This window comes from Bos mutus, chromosome 2 (genome assembly GCF_027580195.1).
Source record: "Bos mutus isolate GX-2022 chromosome 2, NWIPB_WYAK_1.1, whole genome shotgun sequence".
Classification (NCBI taxonomy): Eukaryota; Metazoa; Chordata; class Mammalia; order Artiodactyla; family Bovidae; genus Bos; species Bos mutus.
The window spans coordinates 127490610-127512900 of record NC_091618.1 but is presented as its reverse complement, the minus strand read 5'-3'; the positions used below and the strand labels follow the sequence as shown (position 1 = coordinate 127512900).

Below are 22291 nucleotides of genomic sequence, written 5' to 3'. Positions count from 1 at the left end.
ACAATTGGTTTAAGAAGATGTGGTATGTATACATACAATTGTTGTTGCTATTCAGTCACCAAGTCGTGTCCAACTCTGTGACCCCATGAAGTGCTGCACGCTAGGCTCCTTTGTCCTACATTATCTTCCAGAGTTTGGTCAGATTCATGTCCACTGTGTCGGTGATACTATCTAACCATCTTATCCTCTGCTGCCCCTTTATTTTGCCTTCAATCTTTCTCAGCATAAGGGTCCTTTCCAGTGAGTTGACTCTGAATCAGGTGGCCAAAGTATTGGAGCTTCAGTTTCTGCATCAGTCCTTCCAAAGAATATTCAGGGTTAATGCCATTTAGGATTGACTGATTTGATCTCCATGCAATCCAAGGGACTCTCAAGAGTCTTCCTCAGCACCAAAATTCAAAAGTATCAATACATATATACAATGTAATATTGTATAAAAAAGCCATAAAAAAGAATGGATTATTGCCATTTACAGAAACATGGATGGACACAGAAAATACCATCCCAAGTGAAGTCAAAGACAAATATTACAGAATATCACTTATATGTGAAATCTAAAAAATAATACAAATGAATCTACAGACAAAACAGAAAGAGACTCACAGAGATAGAAAAAAAATGTGTAGTTAACAAAGAGGAAAGGGACAAGGCAGCAGATGAATAAGGAGTATGGGCTTAACAGATACAAACTGCTATACATAAAATTGATAGGCAAAAATGATTTAATATTATAGCACAGGGAATAAAGAAGGGTAATGGCCATTTAAGCTAAAGTAGAGTCATTGATTCTTGTTGCTAGGCTAATAAAAAGAATTTTGATTTCTCAAGAAATCATTAGCCAGGAATTTTAAAATAAAGAAATATTTAAAAGCCATATTTCTGGAGGCTTGCCATCGTTTGTCTGCCTCATTATCTCTATTCTTTGACATTGTTATGCCCTCTGATCATGTCTTTTCATTCTTGTTAGATTTAATGACTAGCTTGCACTCTTTTTCTTCTCCTCACTTGACCGTAATTGTGTGGGATTTAAAAATACATAGATGGACCCTTCAGTGCCCTGTTCTCGATTCACGGATGACTTCATGTCCAGCGATGAACAACTCACAGGAAGCTCAGTCACACAGTAACACACTTGGAATTCTCATTATCTGACATGTCCCCACCGCCAGTGATCATTTAAGCTCATAAAATTGTGTGTCCACACCTCTTATCTACCATCTTAGTATTTCCCAGGGTATATGTTCTTTAACTCCATTGAATTCCTCAATCTTGTTATCCCTTCTTTAATTTCTACTTTTTTTCACTTCATTTTTCTCTGCTATTCTGTTCAGATTACTCTGAAAAATACTTCAATTGTTTCCAATTCCCTCAATTTTTTTTTCATTATATCCATCTAGAAACTCTTTTACCTTTGCATGATTATGCCAAAAGTGATGTATATGTTGGAGAAAAATAGCATAAATATGCACATTTACACAAATATAAAATAATTTTCAACTTTAATTTATCCTTCAATGCTTTCTTGGAATCTTTTTCTGTTTTATTGGTCAGTTTTTTTTTTTTTTCTCCATTCTCCTCAATGAACATTTTAAATGTTTTCCAAACCTTTATCATTGCTTCCTCAAAATGTTCAGCCAAAGACTTCCACAGAACAAAGAAAACAGAATTCCCTCCACTTCCTGACATCATCTCACATGTATTTCTATGATTATCCCCATTTCCATCCTGCCTATCACTCCACAAAGTTCTAATTTTAATCTTTGCCAATCTCATTATTGAAAAATAAAAGGTTTTTTATGTTTGTTCAACCACCAATGAGTTGGAATATGTTTTTATATGGTCATTGATATTTTCATTTCTGTTTTGGATTACTTTTGTAATGGAATACGTATTTTCTAATTCATTTGAGATTTCTTTTTTACTAATAAGGATATTAAGCCATCACATATGTTGAATTTTTTTTCATTTCTTGTTGCTTTTCCTCTCTTTTACACTATGTTGTTTATATATAGTCTCTACCAGTATCTCAATTTTAAAAACTTTCAGAGGACAGGCTGCGGATAGAAAAAAGTGTAGCTAAGATGAGTGAAACCATTATTTACTGGATAACTCTAGCCTCTTTCTAAAAGAGTCCACAGAACCTAGCTCCACTTTATAATTATTAGGTCTGTTTTGCCAGATGGCCTAGCCTTTTATCCAAGAACACTAGATAATTATATCTTTATGTGAAATTTTAAAATGTCCAAATATTTTATAACTTAAAAATCTCTTTGGGAGGTAAGCAAAAATCTGTAGGTTACTACTGCCTTGATTGCTATCAATATATGACTTTTGGTATATATCTTCAAGATCTTGCTCTAACGAATGCTTGATTCAAGATTATATATTCATCTGTTTTTGCTTCTGCTTTAGTCTTAGCACTGACACTTTTTAGCTTATTTCTTATGAATTTTGGCAAATAATGTATGTTGAATATTCAAATTATTTTTCCCCAGATGTTAGCTAACTGTATAGTTGCTCTATTTTCCCCTAGTTCTTTGAAATGGCCCATTAGACACTCCTCAATTGGTAGAATTGCTTGTATATGGCTTTTATTCACTTAATTCATTTGTATCTTCCTGAATGAGTAACCCACTGCAATTTTATAGAATGATTCTGTTTGAAGGGGAACTCATTATCCATCCATTTTCAACAGTTTTAATATTGGTGCATGACTGCTCTTTAAAGAAGATAAAATCACCTTAATAAATTGAATAGCATATCAAGTATTTTAAATTTATATATGTTTTTGGAGAAAAATAACAACTTTATATGAAGTTACCTTCTCTCTCTCTCTCTTTCTCTCTCTCTCTCTCTCTCTCACACACACACACAGATATGGTACAGTTCTGTGATTTTTTCCAGTGTGACTCTCAGATTTTTTTCTTAATTAAGGACATAATTTAGTTGCAGAATTATATAAAATTGAAAATTAGAGTCTCTTTAAATATTTAAAGTTTTGTGAAGTAATTCTGTTAATGAGGGTGTGGAATTCTTGGCTTGTGGACAGTAGACTAGTAATGTGCATAGATAGGCTTCAGAAATTCTGCAAATCTTATATAACACTTTCACGTATAATTGTATTATCCTCGAGATAGTGTCCAAAGATTCTATGGTTGTCAAAGAATGTTGCAATCTAAGAATAATTCAAGTCTAGTATTAACCACTTCCCAGATTTGTGATGCATTAAAATATCAATTGATATTTGAAATTGATATTCAAAATCAGATTGATTATATTCTTTGCACCCAAAGAAGGAGAAGCTCTGTACAGTCAGCAAAAACAAGACTGGGAGCTGAACTGTGGCTCACATCATCAACTCCTTATTGCCAAATTCAGACTTAAATTGAAGAAAATAGGGAAAACCACTAGACCATTCAGGTATGACCTAAATCAAATCCCTTATGATTATACAGTGGAAGTGAGAAATAGATTTAAGGGACTAGATCTGATAGACAGAGTACCTGATGAACTATGGACGGAGGTTCATGACATTATACAGGAGACAGGGATCAAGACCATCCCCAAGAAAAAAGAAATGCAAAAAAGCAAAATGGCTGTCTGAGAGGCCTTACAAATAGCTGTGAAAAGAAGAGAAGCCAAAGCAAATGAGAAAAGGAAAGATATACCCATTTGAATGCAGAGTTCCAAAGAATAGCAAGGAGAGATAGGAAAATCTTCCTGAGTGATCAATGCATAGAAATAGAGGAAAACAACAGAATGAGAAAGACTAGAGATCTCTTCAAGAAAATTAGAGATACTAAGGAAACATTTCGTGCAAAGATGGGCTCGATAAAGGACAGAAATTGTATGGACCTAACTAAAGCAGAAGATATTAAGAAGAGGTGGCAAGAATATACAGAAGAACTGTACAAAAAAGAGCTTCTTGACCAAGATAATCACGATGGTGTGATCATTCACCTAGAGCCAGACATCCTGGAATGTGAAGTCAAGTAGGCCTTAGAAAGCATCATTATGAACAAAGCTAGTGGAGGTGATGGAATTCCAGTTGAGCTATTCCAAATCCTGAAAGATGATGCTGTGAAAGTGCTGCACTCAATATGCCAGCAAACTTGGAAAACTCAGCAGTGGCCACAGGACTGGAAAAATCAGTTTTCATTCCAATCCCAAAGAAAGGCAATGCCAAAGAACACTCAAACTACCGAACAATTGCACTCATCTCATACTCTAGCAAAGTAATGGTCAAAATTCTCCAAGCCAGGCTTCAGCAATACGTGAACCGTGAACTTTCAGATGTTCAAGCTGGTTTTAGAAAAGGCAGAGGAATCAGAGATCAAATTGCCAACATCCACTGGATCATCAAAAAGGCAAGAGAGTTCCAGAAAAACATCTATTTCTGCTTTATTGACTATGCCAAAGCCTTTGACTGTGTGGATCACAATAAACCATGGAAAATTCTTCAAGAGATGGGAATACCAGACCACCTGACCTTCCTCTTGAGAAACCTATATGCAGGTAAAGAAACAATAGTTAGAACTGGACCTGGAACAACAGACTGGTTCCAAATAGAAAAAGGAGTACGTCAAGGCTATATATTGTCACCCTGCTTATTTAACTTATATGCAGAGTACATCATGAGAAACACTGGGCTAGAAGAAGCACAAGCTGGAAATCAAGATTGTGGGGAGAAATATCAATAACCTCAGATATGCAGATGACACCACCCTTATGGCAGAAAGTGAAGAGGAACTCAAAAGCCTCTTGATGAAAGTGAAAGAGGAGAGTGCAAAAGTTGGCTTAAAGCTCAACATTCAGAAAACGAAGATCATGGCATCTGGTCCCATTTCTTCAAGGGAAATAGATGGGGAAACAGTGGAACAGTGACAGACTTCTTTTTCTGGTGGGGGGGGCCTCCAAAATCACTGCAGATGGTGATTGCAGCCATGAAATTAAAAGACACTTACTCCTTGGAAGGAAAGCTATGACCAACCTAGTTAGCATATTCAAAAGCAGGATATTACATTGCCAACAAAGGTCTGTCTAGTCAAGGCATTGTTTTTTCCAGTGCTCATGTATGGATGTGAGAGTTGAACTATAAAGAATGCTGAGCGCCAAAGAATTGATGCTTTTGAAATGCGGTGTTGAAGAAGACTCTTGAGAGTCCCTTGGACTGCAAGGAGATCCAACCAGTTCATCCTAAAGGAGATCAGTCCTGGGTTTTCATTGGAAGGACTGGTGCTAAAGCTGAAACTCCAATACTTTGGCCACCTCATGCGAAGTGTTGACTCATTGGAAAAGACCCTGAAGTTGGGAGGGATTGTGGGCAGGAGGACAAGGGGACAACAGAGGATGAGATGGCTGGATGGCATCATCAACTCAATGCACAAGAGTTTGGGTGAACTCCAGGCGTTGACGATGGACAGGGAGGCCTGGCGTGCTGTGATTCATGGGGTCGCAAAGAGTCGGACACCATTGAGCGACTGAACTGAACTGAACTGAAAATATCAAGAGTTTCTTAAAGAGATGAGAATACAAGACCACCTTACCAGCATCATGAGAAACCTGTACGCAGATCAAGAATCAACAGTTAGAATTGGACATGGAACAACGGGCTGGTTCAAAATTGGAAAAGGAGTATGTGAAGGTTGTATATTGTCACCCTGCTTATTTAACTTATATGCCGAGTACTTCATGTGAAATGCCAGGCTGGATGAAGCGCAAGCTGGAGTCAAGATTGCTCAAGAAATATCAATAACCTCAAATATCCAAATGATACCACCCGAATAGCAGAAAGTGAAGAGAAACTAAAGAGTTCTTTGATGAAAGTGAAAGAGGAGAGTGAAAAAGTTGGCTTAAAACTCAACATTCAGAATACTAAGATCATGGCATATGGTCCCATTGCTTCATACCAATCGGAGGGGGGAAAAGGTTGGAAGCAATGACAGATTTTATTTTGTTGGGCTTCAGAATCACTGCCGATGGTAACTGCAGCCATGAAATTCAAATATGCTTGAATCTTGGAAGAATAGCTATGACAAATCTCGACAGCATATTAAATAGCAGAGATATCATTTTGCTGACAATGGTCCATATAGTCAAAGCTATGGTCTTCCAGTACTCATGTATGGATTTGAGAATTGGAGCCTAAGAAGGCTGAGCATCAAAGAACTGATGCTTTCAAACTACGGTGCTGGAGTAGACTCTTGAGAGTCCCTTGGACTGCAAAGAGATCCAACCAGTCCATCCTAAAGGAAATCAGTCCTGGGTGTTCACTGGAAGGACTGATGCTGAAGCTGAAACTCCAATACTTTGCCCACCTCCTGCGAAGAGTTAACTCATTGGAAAAGACTCTGATGCTTGGAGGGATTGGAGGCAGGAGGAAAAGAGGATGACAGAGGATGAGATGATTGAATGGCCTCAGCTATGCAATGGACATGAGTTTGAGCAAACTCCAGGAGATAATGAAGGACAGGGAAGCCTGTGTGCTACAGTCCATGGAGTCTCAAAGAGTCAGACATGATTGAGCAACTGAACAACAAAATATCAAGAACAAATGAAAATTTCTAAAAGTTCTTTGATAACAGTGAAAAATAATCAAATACATGAAAAGTTTATATTTTTTATTTTATTTTTTAACTTTACAATATTGTATTGGTTTTGCCATATATCAACATGAATCCGCCTCAGGTATACACGTGTTCCCCATCCTGAACCCTCCTCCCTCTCCCTCCTGGTACCATCCCTCTGGGTCATCCCAGTGCACCAGCCCCAAGCATCCAGTATTGTGCATCAAACCTGGACTGGCAACTTGTTTCATATATGATACTATACATGTTTCAATGCCATTCTCCAAAATCATGTCACCCTCTCCCTCTCCCACACAGTCCAAAAGACTGTTCTATACATCAGTGTCTCTTTTGCTTTTAAAAATAGGAGCGACTAATGCTTCAGTGAAACTTTCATTCAGTTCAGTCAGTCATGTCCTACTCTTTGCGACCCCATGAATCACAGCATGGCAGGCCTCCCTGTTCATCACCAACTCTCAGAGTTCACTCAAACTCATGTCCATAGACTGGGTGATGCCATCTAGGCACCTCTTCCTCTGTTGTCCCCTTCTCCTCCTGCCCCCAGTCCCTCCCAGCATCAAGGTCTTTTCCAATGAGTCAACTCTTCACATGAGGTGGCCAAAATATTGGAGTTTCAGCTTCAGCATCAGTTCTTCCAAGGAACACCCAGGACTGATCTCCTTATAGGATGGACTGGTTGGATCTCCTTGCAGTCCAAGGGACTCTCAAGAGTCTTCTCCAACAACACAGTTCAAAAGCATCAATTCTTTGGCGCTCAGCTTTCTTCACAGTCCAACTCTCACATCCATACATGACCACTGGAGAAACCATAGCCTTGAATACATGGATTTTTTTGGCAAAGTAATATCTTTGCTTTTGAATATGCTATCTAGGTTGGTGATAACTTTCCTCCAAAGAGTAAGTGTCTTTTAATTTCATGGCTGCAATCACCATCTGCAGTGATTTTGGAGTCCAAAAAAATAAAGTCTGACACTGTTTCCACTGTTTCCCCATCTATTTCCCATAAAGTGATAGGACCAGATGCCATGATCTTAGTTATCTGAACGTTGAGCTTTAAGCCAACTTTTGCACTTTCCTCTTTCACTTTCATCAAGAGACCTTTTAGTTCCTCTTCACTTTATGCCATAAGGGTGGTGTCATCTGCATATCTGAGGTTACTGATATTTCTCCCGGCAGTGCTGATTCCAGCTTGTGCTTCTTCCAGTCCAGCATTTCTTATGATGTACTCTGTATAGAAGTTCAATAAGCAGGGTGACAATATACAGCCTTGAAGTACTCCTTTCCCTATTTGGAACCAGTCTGTTGTTCCAGGTCCAGTTCTAACTGTTGCTTCTTGACCTGCATATAGGTTTCTCAAGAGGCAGGTCAGGTGGTCTGGTATTCCCATTTCTTTCAGATTTTTCCACAGTTTATTGTGATCCACACAGTCAAAGGCTTTGGCATAGTCAATAAAGCAGAAATAGATGTTTTTCAGGAACTCTCTTGCTTTTTCCATGATCCAGGAGATGTTGGCAATTTGATCTCTGGTTCCTCTGCCTTTTCTAAAAGCAGCTTGAACATCTGAAAGTTCGTGGTTCACATATTGCTGAAGCCTGGCCCGGAGAATTTTGAGCATTACTTTACTACCATGTGAGATGAGTTCAACTGTGCACTAGTTTGAGCATTCTTTGGCATTGTTTTTCCTTGGCATTGAAATGAAAACTGACCTTTTCCAGTCTTGTGGCCACTGCTAAGTTTTCCAAATTTGCTGGCATATTGAGTGCAGCACTTTCACAGCATCATCTTTCAGGATTTGAAATAGCTCAATTGGAATGCCATCACCTCCACTAGCTTTGTTCATAGTGATGCTTTCTAAGGCCCACTTTACTTCACATTCCAGGATGTCTGGCTCTAGGTGAGTGATTACACCATCATTATTACTTGGTCATGAAGCTCTTTTTTGTACAGTTCTTCTGTATATTCTTGCCACCTCTTCTTAATATCTTCTGCTTCTGTTAGGTCCATACCATTTCTGTGCTTTAATTGAGCCCATCTTTGCATGAAATGTTCCTTTGGTATCTCTAATTTTCTTTTCTTTTTTTAAATATAAATTTATTTATTTTAATTGGAGGTTAATTACTTTACAATATTTTATTGGTTTTGCCATACATCAACATGAATCCACCACAGGTATACACGTGTTCCCCATCCCGAACCCCGCTCCCTCCTCCCTCTTCGTACCATCCCTCTGGGTCATCCCAGTGCTCCAGCCCCAAGCAACCAGTATCATGCATCGAACTTGGATTGGCGATTTGTTTCATATATGATACTATACATGTTTCAATGTCATTCTCCTAAATCATCCCACCCTCTCCCTCTCCCACAGAGTCCAAAAGACTGTTCTATACATCAGTGTCTCTTTTGCTGTCTTTCATACAAGGTTATTGTTACCATCTTTCTAAATCCCATATATATGCGTTAGTATACTGTATTGGTGTTTTTCTTTCTGGCTTACTTCACTCTGTATAATAGGCTCCAGTTTCATCCACCTCATTAGAACTGATTCAAATGTATTCTTTTTAATGTCTGAGTAATACTCCATTGTGTATATGTACCACTGCTTTCTTATCCATTCATCTGCTGATGGACATCTAGGTTGCTTCCATGTCCTGGCTATTATAAACAGTGCTGTGATGAACATTTGGGTACGTGTGTCTCTTTCAGTTCTGGTTTCCTCAGTGTGTATGCCCAGCAGTGGGACTGATGGATCATAAGGCAGTTCTATTTCCAGTTTTTTAAGGAATCTCCACACTGTTCTCCATAATGGCAATGCTAGTTTGAATTCCCACCACCAGTGTAAGAGGGTTCCCTTTTCTCCACACCCTCTCCAGCATTTATTGCTTGTAGACTTGTGGATCACAGCCATTCTGACAGGTGTGAAATGGTACCTCATAGTGGTTTTGATTTGCATTTCTCTGATAATGAGTGATGTTGAGCATCTTTTCATGTGTTTGTTAGCCATCTGTATGTCTTCCTTGGAGAAAAGTCTGTTTAGTTCTTTGGCCCACTTTTTGATTGGGTCATTTATTTTTCTGGAATTGAGCTGAAGGAGTTGCTCATATATTTTTGAGATTAGTTGTTTGTCAGTTGCTTCATTTGCTATTATTTTCTCCCATTCTGAAGGCTGTCTTTTCACCTTGCTTAGAGTTTCCTTTGTTGTGCAGAAGCTTTTAAGTTTAATTAGGTCCCATTTGTTTATTTTTGCCTTTATTTCCGATATTCTGTGAAGTGGGTCATAGAGGATCCTGCTGTGATTTATGTCAGAGAGTGTTTTGCCTATGTTCTCCTCTAGGAGTTTTATAGTTTCTGGTCTTACGTTTAGATCTTTAATCCATTTTGAGTTTATTTTTGTGTATGGTGTTAGAAAGTGTTCTAGTTTCATTCTTTTACAAGTGGTGGACCAGTTTTCCCAGCACCACTTGTTAAAGAGATTGTCTTTAACCCATTGTATATTCTTTCTTCCTTTGTCAAAGATAAGGTTTCCATAGGTGCATGGGTTTATCTCTGGGCTTTCTATTTTGTTCCACTGATCTATATTTCTGTCTTTGTACCAGTACCATACTGTCTTGATGACTGTGGCTTTGTAGTAGAGCCTGAAATCAGGCAAGTTGATTCCTCTAGTTCCATTCTTCTTTCTCAAGATTGCTTTGGCTATTCGAGGTTTTTTGTATTTCCATACAAATTGTAAAATTATTTGTTCTAGTTCTGTGAAAAATACCTTTGGTAGCTTGATAGGGATTGCATTGAATCTATAGATTGCTTTGGGTAGTATATTCATTTTCACTATATTGATTCTTCTGATCCGTGAACATGGTATATTTCTCCATCTATTAGTGTCCTCTTTGATTTCTTTCATCAGGGTTTTATAGTTTTCTATATATAGATCTTTAGTTTCTTTAGATAGATATATTCCTAAGTATTTTATTCTTTTCATTGCAATGGTGAATGGAATTGTTTCCTTAATTTCTCTTTCTATTTTCTCATTGTTAGTGTATAGGAATGCAAGGGATTTCTGTGTGTTGATTTTATATTCTGCAACTTTACTATATTCATTGATAAGCTCTAGTAATTTTCTGGTGGTGTCTTTAGGGTTTTCTATGTAGAGGATCATGTCATCTGCGAACAGTGAGAGTTTTACTTCTTCTTTTCCAATTTGGATTCCTTTTATTTCTTTTTCTGCTCTGATTGCTGTGGCCAAAACTTTCAAAACTATGTTGAATAATAGTGGTGAAAGTGGGCACCCTTGTCTTGTTCCTGACTTTAGGGGAAATGCTTTCAATTTTTCACCACTGAGGATAATGTTTGCTGTGGGTTTGTGATATATAGCTTTTATTATGTTGAGGTATGTTCCTTCTATTCCTGCTTTCTGGAGAGTTTTTATCATAAATGGATGTTGAATTTTGTCTAATTTTCTTGAAGAGATCTCTAGTCTTTCCCATTCTATTGTTTTCCTCTATTTCTTTGCATTGATCGCTGAGGAAGGCTTTCTTATTTCTCCTTGCTATTTTTTGAAACTCTGCATTGAGATGCTTATATCTTTCCTTTTCTCCTTTGTTTCTTACTTCTCTCCTTTTCACAGCTATTTTTAAGGCCTCTTCAGACAGCCATTTTGCTTGTTTGCATTTCTTTTCCATGGGGATGGTCTTGATCCCTGTCTCCTGCACAATGTCATGAACCTTCATCCATAGCTCATGTCTATCAGATCTAGTCCCTTAAATCTATTTCTGACTTTCACTGTATAATCATAAAGATTTTGATTTAGGTGATACCTGAATGGTCTAGTGGTTTTCCCCACTTTCTTCAGTATAAGTCTGAATTTGACAATAAGGAGTTCATGACCTGAGCCATAGTCAGGTCCCGGTCTTGTTTTTGCTGACTATATAGAGCTTCTCCATCTTTGGCTGCAAAGAATATAATCAATCTGATTTCGATGTTGACCATCTGGTGATGTCCATGTGTAGAGTCTTCTCTTGTGTTATTGGAAGAGGGTGCTTGCTATGACCAGTGTGTTCTTTTGGCAAAACGCTATTAGGTTTTATCCTGCTTCATTCCATACTCCAAGGCCAAATTTGCCTGTTACTCCAGGTGTTTCTTGACTTTGTACTTTTGCATTCCAGTCCCCTATAATGAAAAGGACATCTTTTTTAGGTGTTAGTTCTAAAAGGTCTTGTAAGTCTTTACAGAACCGTTCAGCCTCAGCTTCTTCAGCATTACTGGTTGGGGCGTAGACTTGGATTACTGTGATATTGAATGGTTTGCTTTGGAAACGAACAGAGATCATTCTATCATTTTTGAGACTGCATCCAAGTACTGCATTTCAGACTCTTTTGTTGACCATGATGGCTACTCCATTTCTTCGAAGGGATTCCTGCCTGCAGTAGTAGATATAATGGTCATCTGAGTTAAATTCACCCTTTCCAGTCCATTTTAGTTCGCTGATTTCTAGAATGTCAACATTTACTCTTGCCATTTCCTGTTTGACGACCTCCATTTTGCCTTGATTCATGGATCTGACATTCCAGGTTCCTATGCAATATTGCTTTTTACAGCATCGGACCTTGCTTGTATCACCAGTCGCATCCACAACTGTGTATTGTTTTTGCCTTGGCTCCATCCCTTCATTCTTTCTGGAGTTATTTCTCCACTGATCTCCAGTAACATATTGGGCACCTACCAACCTGGGGAATTCCCTTCAGTATCGTATCATTTTGCCTTTTCATACTGTTCACGGGGTTCTCAAGGCAAGAGTACTGAAGTGGTTTGCCACTCCCTTCTCCAGTGGGCCACATTCTGTCATTAGTTCACTAAATTAGGTGGAAAGGTAATTATAGCCACTTTTCCTTTTCTGTAGGTGATTATATTGTCCTCCCAAAAATAACAAATATATTCAGTTCAGTTCAATTCAGTCACTCATCATGTCTGACTCTTCGCAACCTCATGGACTGCAGCATACCAGGCCTCTCTGTCCATCACCAACTTCTGGAGTTACTCAAATTCATGTCCTTTGAGTCAATGATGCCATCCGACCATCTCATCCTTTGTCGTCCTCCTCTCCTCCTGCCCCCAATCCCTCCCAGCATCAGGGTCTTTTTAAATGAGTCACTTCTTCACATCAGATGGCCAAAGTATTGGAGTTTCAGCTTCAGCATCAGTCCTTCCAATGAACACCCAGGACTTATCTCCTTTAAGATGGACTGCTTGGATCTTCTTGAAGTCCAAGGGACTCTCAAGAGTCTTCTCCAACACCAGAGTTCAAAAGCATCAATTCTTTGGCACTCAGCTTTCTTTACAGTCCAAATCTCACATTCACACATGACTACTGGAAAAGCCATAGCCTTGATGAGATGGACCCTTGTTGGCAAAGTAATGTCTCTGTTTTTCAAATATATTAATATTAATAATTTTACATTAGTTATTGCTCTTATTGCAACACTTACTGGGGACTTATGATGTTATAAATACTGTGACAAGTATGTTCAATCTAGTACCCAATTTCACTATCAAAACATTCTCAAGTATTGGGTATTACCATTTTCAGACAAAGCAATTTTAGGAAATTACCCTGATGATTAGTGGCTGAACCAGAATTAGAAATTTGACTCTGAATTTTTTTTTTTCCTCCCTCAGGTTAAAAATAAGCGTTTTCTTCTCCACTTTACTTCCTCCCTGCATACTGGATATATGCTATGCTATGCTAAGTCACTTCAGTCGTGTCCAACTCTGTGCAACCCCATAGACGGCAGCTCACCAGGCTCCCCCGTCCCTGGGATTCTCCAGGCAAGAACACTGGAGTGGGTTGCCAGTTCCTTCTCCAATGCATGAAAGTGAAAAGTGAAAGTGAAGTCGCTCAGTCATGTCCGACTCTTAGCGACCCCATGGATTGCAGCCTAACAGGTTCCTTCGTCCATGGGATTTTCCAAGCAAGAGTACTGGAGTGGGGTGCCATTGCCTTCTCCAATACTGGATATATAGGATGAGATAAATTTCAACAATGGTTTTTGCTAAAGCTTTGAAGCTATTAGACTTACAAAATTTCAGCAGTTGAATCTTTTTCAGATTAATTAATCCATTCCTAGAAATTTCAAGGCAGTAATTATTACTGCTTTTCACTAGGAGCTATATTTAGCACTAAGTATGTCAATGGTCAAAACTGTCTTCATTAAAAAGTCAAAGAAAAATCATACATGATTTTTCTTATTCACCTATCCTCAGAGAGTTTTAGGATTGATAGAGCATGAATTCAAAGAAACAGAGTCAATGTTTGATGTCTGACATCTAGGAACATATTTGTGAGTAAGTAACAAGGGAATTTTTCAAAGAAAGATGTTACAAAATAAATTTTTGAAGTCACTCAATTTCTTAAGCTCCTCAATACAAACTGCCAGTCATAATGAATTTAATCTTTATGTCACAGACTACAGGGAACTCAGGGTGTGATGTGAAGGAAAGTTGTGATATGAAGGAAAGTTGTGAATCCATTCTAGTAATCCATTCTAGCATTCTAGGGAATCTATCCTTACAAGGGCTTTTAAGATTGAATTATACAAAAATAAGGCTGGAGGTAAAATACTCCAATTCTAGCTTTCCCTTCTCTTGGGTTACAGCCTCTTAGGGAAGACTAGAAATATTCATATAATTATGAGAAAAGCTAAGAATGTTGAAATGTGTTGCCATGAGATAATCTGGGAGAGGACACAGGCCTCTAGGAGAAGTCTGAGGTAATAGCTATGATGGAGTTAAGTGCTAAGTATGCAACAGCTCTTTTCTAAATGCTGACAGGTGTTAATTAAGCAACAAATCTATAAATTATTTTACAAATAAAGAAACTGCTGCAGAAGTCTTAGAATGACTTTCCCAAGAGAACATACCTATTAATCCTGGAGGTGGGATTTGAAGCACCACATGCTGGATCTGGAGGCTATTGTCTAAGAATGAACTATTTAGTCTTTCTAGGTAGAGACTGATGATGCCTTTTTAAGATGAGTTCTATGAAATTACCAAAATGGTAATACTACAGGTGAAATTTTGGAACTTGAATAAGCAAACCAATTAATAAATTAGAAGAATAGTGTAAGATGGAGGAATCATGTCTGCTACTGGATGCCTATGTAATATTTTAATGTCATCATGCTAAGGTTATTGCTCTAGTTCTCTAGTATCTTTTGAATTGTGTGCTACATTCTGCACAAGCAAAGTGAAGTGTGTGTGGTAGTAGTTGACCTCACTATTGTGAGTTGCCAAAGTTTGTTAAGGAATGACTTGGAAAACCTGGAGATGATAGGAGTAAAGGCAGATATATAATCTCTTAGGGGAAAAAAAAGAAAAATGTCTCTAAAACAATTTCTGTGGGGGAACATATTAGTCAGAATTCTCTAGAGAAACAAAATCCAATATATATGAAATGTTAAATTAGTGTGTGTGTGTGTGTGTGTGTGTGTGTGATCTGCAAGCTGGAGAACCAGTAAAAACTGTAATTCAGTCCCAATCTGAACATCTAAGAACTGGGAGGACAGTGATGTAAGTCTTGGTTTGAGAGTCTGAAAGCCTGAGAACCAACAAAAACAGTGTCTTAGGGCAGGAAAAGACAGATGTTCTGGCTCAATCAAAACGACCAACTTTGCCCTTTTTCTACCTCTTTATTCTATTCAGACCTTGAAAGGAGTGGATTGTACCCACTCTCATTGGTAAGAATTATCTTTACCCAGCCTGCTGATTCAAATATGAATCTCTTCCAGGAACACTCTCACAGATATACCCAGAAATAATGTTTTATCAGCTATCTGGGCATCTTTATGAACCTTGTACCTTAATGGTCAGTTAATAGTACATGATGCTGGGAGGGATTGGGGGCAGGAGGAGAAGGGGACAACAGAGGGTGAGATGGCTGGATGGCATCACCGACTCAATGGACATGAGTCTGAGTGAACTCCAGGAGTTGGTGATGGACAGGGAGGCCTGGTGTGCTGCAATTCATGGGGTCCCAAAGAGTCGGACATGACTGAGTGACTGAACTGAACTGAAGCCAGTCAAGTTAACATAAAATTAATCATCATGACGGGGTGGGTTGATTGTTTTTTCAGTCATGAATGCAGATTATAAATATTGGCACAGCTTTCTAAAATTATATATGGCCAGCTCTCCCCATAGACAAACTAACTGGAATTCCTGAGGAAGGGGCTAGATATTGGCACTTTTAAGCTTCCCCAGGTGATTCTGAGCTTCCCAGATGGTGCTAATGGTAAAGAACCCACCTGACAATAGAGGAGATGTAAGAGAAATGGGTTCAGTCCCTGGGTTGGGAATGTTCCCTGGAGGAGGGCATAGCAACCCACTCCAGTGTTCTTACCTGGAGAGTTTCATGGACAGAGAAGCCTTGCAGGCTACAGTCCATAGTGTCACAAGGAGTCAGACACAACTGAAGTGACTTAGCACACACACACAAGTAACTCTAATATGGAGTCAAGGATACACCTAGGGAACACGGTGATACTGCTTTGCACTTCTCTACCTTTTGAAAATGCCAGTTAGATTTTTCTCCCTGGAGGCAAAGTTTTGTACTGGCAGTAAATGTAACATGTTCTTACATGCTCTCCACTGGCGCAGCCCTGCACCCCAATCCTCAGCCCCATAGAAGGGTAGAGTGTTGCATTGAGTGTTCTGCTCATTTGGTTGGATTCTAAAATCATGCATCTGTTTGGACAGAAATTTTGTCAGCTCTGGTAATAAAATATGACTTTGAAAGTAATGTGTATTTCCTTTAACTACTGGCCACAAATAAAAGTCAAAAACAAAAGAATTTTTTGTTGGCAACTTCCTTAAATAACCTCCTCAAGTAGAACAGCTTGTCTGGCCTCAGACCATTATTTAAGTAATTTTTTAAAATATTTTTACAAACAGGAAAAAGACAGCAAAGGATTTCAAGAAGGAAGCCAAAACTGTCACAACACTGATAACTTAGTCCAAAGTTTTTCAAGAAGATAAATTCTTGCTCCTAAAACTTTTATTCTTCCAAGGGGTTTGCATAATAGTTACATTGGTTTAAAAGAAAAACTTTCCCGTCCTTCATCATTAGCAAAAATACTTATTTCTACCTTGGGAATATTTTTTTTTTTTAATTTTATTTTATTTTTAAACTTTACATAATTGTATTAGTTTTGCCAAATATCAAAATGAATCCGCCACAGGCATACATGTGTTCCCCATCCTGAACCCTCCACCCTCCTCCCTCCCCACACCATCCCTCTGGGTCGTCCCAGTGCACCAGCCCCAAGCATCCAGTATCGCGCATCGAACCTGGACTGGCAACTCGTTTCTTACATGATATTCTACATGTTTTAATGTCACTCTCCCAAATCTTCCCACCCTCTCCCTCTCCCAGAGAGTCCGGGAATATTCTTTAAGAAACTTTGTTATTAGTATTTAAAATCTATAAACTATAACATGTTGCTGTGGGAAAAGTATAACCTGGAAGCACATAATATTACATTTATAAAATGATTTTGCTAGTTGTAAGAACGTATTATTATTTCAAGTCAGTATATCATGTCATATGATTACATGATTTTTTATTTTTATTTACTATGATAATTTTGATTTTTCCTATTAAATAGTCTCGATACAATACTATTAGTGTGATAATAATGTCTATGTGATTATTAGATAATAGATAATAATATCTATTATATAGGTGATACTAATGTATATATGACATATTTAAAGATGGTAATGATATATTGGTTTGCTAAGGAATTGCTAATATCTATTTCAGTTCTAAAATTACTTGAATCCCTGTGTGTGTGAGTATAAGCAATATCCAAAGAGAAGATATACAGAAAATGTGTTATTTATACTTTCTTGCCTTCCTTGTGATTTTAAGCATTATCCAATATATTAATAATGCCTCCCTAATCTAAATTTATAAGTCCTTATGCCAAAATCCACAGGACTGGATTTTCATTCCAATCCCAAAGAAGGGCAATGCCAAAGAATGTTCCAACTACCACACAATTGCACTCATCTCACATCTTAGCAAAGTACTTCTCAAAAATCTCCAAGCCAGGCTTCAACAGTATGTGAACCATGAACTTCCAGATGTTCAAGCTGGATTTAGAAAAGACAGAAGAACCAGAGATCGAATTGCCAACATTCATTGGATCATAGAAAAAACAAGAAAATTTCAGAGAAAACATCTACTTCTGCTTTATCAACTACACCAAAATCTTTGACTGTATAGATCACACAAATTGGAAAATTCTTCAAGAGAGGGAAAACAGACCACCTTACCTGCCTCCTGAGAAATCTGCATGCAAATCAAGAAGAAACAATTAGAACCAGACATGGAACAATGGACTGATTCAAAATTGGGAAAGGAGTACGTCGAGGCTGTATATTGTCACCCTGCTTATTTAATTTATAGGCAGAGGACATCATGCGAAATGCCAGGCTGGATGAAGCACAAGCTGGAATCAAGATTTCCAGGAGATATACCAATGACCTTAGACACGCAGAGGATACCTCCCTTATGGCAGAAAGTGAAGAGGAACTAAAGAGCCTCTTGATGATGGTGAAACAGGAGAGTGAAAAAGCTGGCTTAAAACTCAACATTCAACAAACAAAAATCATGACATCTGGTCCCATCACTTCATGGCAAATAGATGGGGAAACAATGGAAACAGTGAGAAATTTTATTTTCTTGGGCTCCAAAATCACTGCAGATGGTGACTGCAGCCATGAAATTAAAAAACGCTTACTCCTTGGAAGAAAAGCTATGACCAACCTAGACAGCATATTAAAAAACAGAGACATTACTTTGCCAACAAAGATCTGTCTAGTTAAAGCTATGGTTTTTCCAGTAGTCATGTGTGGATGTGAGAGTTGGACTGTGAAGAAAGCTGAGCTCTGAAGAATTGATGCTTTTGAACTGTGGGATTGTAGAAGATTCTTGAGAGTCCCTTGGACTGCAAGGAGATCCAACCAGTCCATCCTAAAGGAAATCAGTCCTGAATATTCATTGGAAGGACTGATGCTGAAGCTGAAACACCAATACTTTGGCCATGTAATGCTAATTACTGACTCACTGGAAAAGATCCTGATGCTGGGAAAGATTAAAGGCAGGAGGAGAAGGGGACAACAGAGGATGAGATGGTTGTGTGCATCACCAACTCAATGGACATGAATTTGAGCAAGTTCCAGGAGTTGATGATGGACAGGGAAGCTTGCCACACTGCAGGCCATGGGGTTGCAAAGAGTCGGGCATGACTGAGCGACTGAACTGCCTGACACCAAAATCAAAGTATATAAGTGTTTGGAAACATAATTCTGATATTTTAATATAAGCACAACAACTTAAAGCAAAAATTTTATAAGCTGTGGTTTCAGTGCAATATTTACTCAGTGCAATACAAAATTACTTTTATTTGACAAAAATATTCAAAGTTCCTTTAATCTATAAAACCAAGAGCTGGTTTTTTGGAAGGATAAACAAGATGGAAGAACCTTTTGCCAGACTCTGCCAGAAGAAGGAAGAGATGACCCAAATAAACAAAATAAGAAATGAGAGAGGAGAAATAACAACCAATACTCCGAAACACAAAATATCATAAGAAAATATGAACAGTTACATACTCCAAAAATGAAAAATCTAGATGAAATGGACAAGTTTCTAGAAACATACAGTCTGTCAAAATTGAGTCAAGAAGAAACAGGTAATTCGAACATCTGATCACTAGAAGAGAAATAGAATATGTGATTTAAAAACTCCTTGCAAACAGAAGTCTGGACCAGATGTCTTCACTGGGGAATTATATCAAACATACAGAGAACTTGTATCTTATACCCATCCTTCTCAAACTCTTCCAAAAGAATGATGAGAAGGAAGCAATCCTAAAGTCATTCTATGGAGCCACCATCCCCCTGATACCAAATCCAGACAAAGCCACTACCCAAAAATAGAATCACAGGCCAAATCTTCAACAAAATATTAACAAACTGAGTCAAATAATACATAAAAAAGATCATCCCTCCTGACCCTGGTGGATTCATGTCAGGGTCACAAGGATGGTTCAACATAGGCAAATCAATCAGTGTGATACACCACATAAACAAAATAAAAGCAAAAACCACATGACCATCTCAACAGATGTAGGAAAAGTATTTGATAAAATTCAACACTGATTCATGATTAAGGAAAAAAAAAAAAAAAAAAACTCTTGCCAAGGTACAGAGGTAACATTTCTCAACATAATAAAAGTGATTTATGACAAACTCACAACCAACATAATACTCAAAAGTGAAAAGCTAAAGCTTTCCTGCTAAATTCTGGAACAAGATTTCCACACTTATCATTTCTATTCAATATAGAATTGGAAGTCTTTTCCACAATAATCAGACAAGAAAAAGAAATAAATGGTACCCAAATTGGAAGGGAAGAGGTAAAACTGTCATTATATGCAAATAACATGATATTCTATACAGAAAAACCTAAAGAATTCTCTCAAAAACTCTTAGACCTGATAAATAAATTCAGCAAGATAGCATGACATAAGATTAATATACAGAAATCTGCTGCATTTCTTTACACTAACAATGAAATATCAAAAAGAGAAAGCAAAGAAAAATCCCATTTAAAATCAAGTCAAAAATATGTAGGAATAAATTTAACAAAGGATATGATGACACACACTGAGATCTATAAAGCACTGATAAAATAAAAGATGATTCATGGAAAGATATCCATGATCCTTATCAAATTACTCATGATATTTTTCACAGAACTAGAATGAATAATCCTAAAATGTCTATGAAACAACAAAAGACCCAGACTTCCCAAGGCAATCTCGAGAGAAAAAAAAAAAAAAAGCTGGAGGCGACCATTGCAACAGAACAGAGAGCCCAGAAATAAATCCACACATCTATGGTCAATTAATCTTTGACAAAAGGGGCAAGAATATACAATGGAGAAAAGACAGTCTCTTCAGCAAGTGGTGTTGGGAAAGCTGGATGGCTGCATGTAAATCAATGAAGTTAGAACACATCCTCACACCATACACAAAAATAGACTAAAAATGGCTTGAAGACTTAAAATATAAGACGTGACACCATAAAACTCATAGAACACAAGCAACACATTCTGGGACATAAACCATAGCAACATTTTCTTATATCAGTATTCCAAGGCAAAAGAAATAAAACTAAAAAATAAATAAATGACACCTAATCAATCTTAAAAGTTTTTGGACTCAAAGGAAACCATAAACAAAATGAAAAGAAAACCTATGGAATGGGAGAAATATTTGCAAATGATGTGACCAACAGAGGGTTAATATCCAAACTATATAAACAGCTCAATAACAAAAAGCAAAAAATTCAATCAGAAAATGGGCAGAAGACCTAAACAAACATTTCTCCAAAGAAGATACACAAGCAGCCAACAGGTACACAAAAATATGTTTAACACTGTTAATTATTAGAGAAATACAGATCAAAACAACACTGAGGTATCACCTCACCAGTCAAAATGGCCATCATACAAAAGTCTACAAATAATAGATTCTGGAGAGCATATGGAGCAAAGGGAACCCTCCTATACTGTTGATAGGAATGTAAACCAGTGCAATCACTGGAAAATAGCATGTAAGTTCCTAAAAAAACTAAAAACATCAAAATGCATCAAAAAATTTAAACCCAAGTTAATGGCTATAATTCTACACATTTATATTTAATTTATAGGCATCCATCTAATCATTTGCCTACTGATGAAGAAAATACATGGAGACTAGTTGTAAGTAAATATAAAGACTCAATTTTGTTGTTCTCAAGTTTTTGTAATCATCATTATACTTGAAAATTCAGTGTCATAACTGCAGAGGCTAACTATTCCATTTCAATTATAATAATTTCTAATGACCTTAATACTCGCGTATGACCTAATTCATTGCTAGTATTCCCTCTGAAAAATCCAAGATAGGTGTCACAACTGTAGCTATACACATAAGCTTGATGCGTATAAAAGCTACATCATAATCCTTGAGAAACACAATGTATTAGTTTTCTAATGCTACAAGCACTGTGCCTTAAAACACCATAGATTTACTATTTTACAGTTACAGAGTTCAGAAATGTAAAATCAGCGTCCTTGAAAGGCTGTTACTTTTATTCTCTTACCTTTCCCAGCTTTTAGAGGATACATATATTCCTTGGACCATGGCCCTTTTCTCCATCAGAAAATGCATCATTCCAAACTCAACTTCTGTTGTCACGTGTCCTCTCTCTGGCTCTGATTCTCTTGCCTCCCAGATATGAGACCTTATGATTAGATTAGGCCTACCTGGATAATCCGTGATAATCTCTCCCTTTCTCAAAGATTTTAACCATATCTGGAAAACCGTCTTTAATATGTTGGGTAATATAAATGTAGTCACAGGTTCCCAGGGCTAGGGTGTGGACATTATGGGAATCATTAGTCTGCCACACACACAAACCAGAGAACATGCTTCAGAATTGAACACTTTTACAGAATGATTTTATAATTAATGACTATCATTAGCTGTCTGCATTGTAATTAGTAAAAATTTTAAAGCTTCTCCTGATATTGTAAACCTTCCTCAATCTGATATTATAATCCATCTGCATTGCTACATAATTTCAACTCTGCTAACTCACTTTGA

General features: G+C 37.6%; 1 long non-coding RNA gene across 1 annotated transcript in view; it reads right to left on the bottom strand.

The window, feature by feature from the left end:
* Positions 1-21908, bottom strand: part of LOC138990428 (uncharacterized) — a 92656-nt gene extending 70748 nt beyond the window's left edge. Inside the window, exon 1 of the long non-coding RNA XR_011466529.1 lies at positions 21789-21908. This is a non-coding gene — a long non-coding RNA (uncharacterized lncRNA). The remainder of the gene's footprint in view (positions 1-21788) is intronic.
* Between the last annotated feature and the right edge of the window lie 383 nt (positions 21909-22291).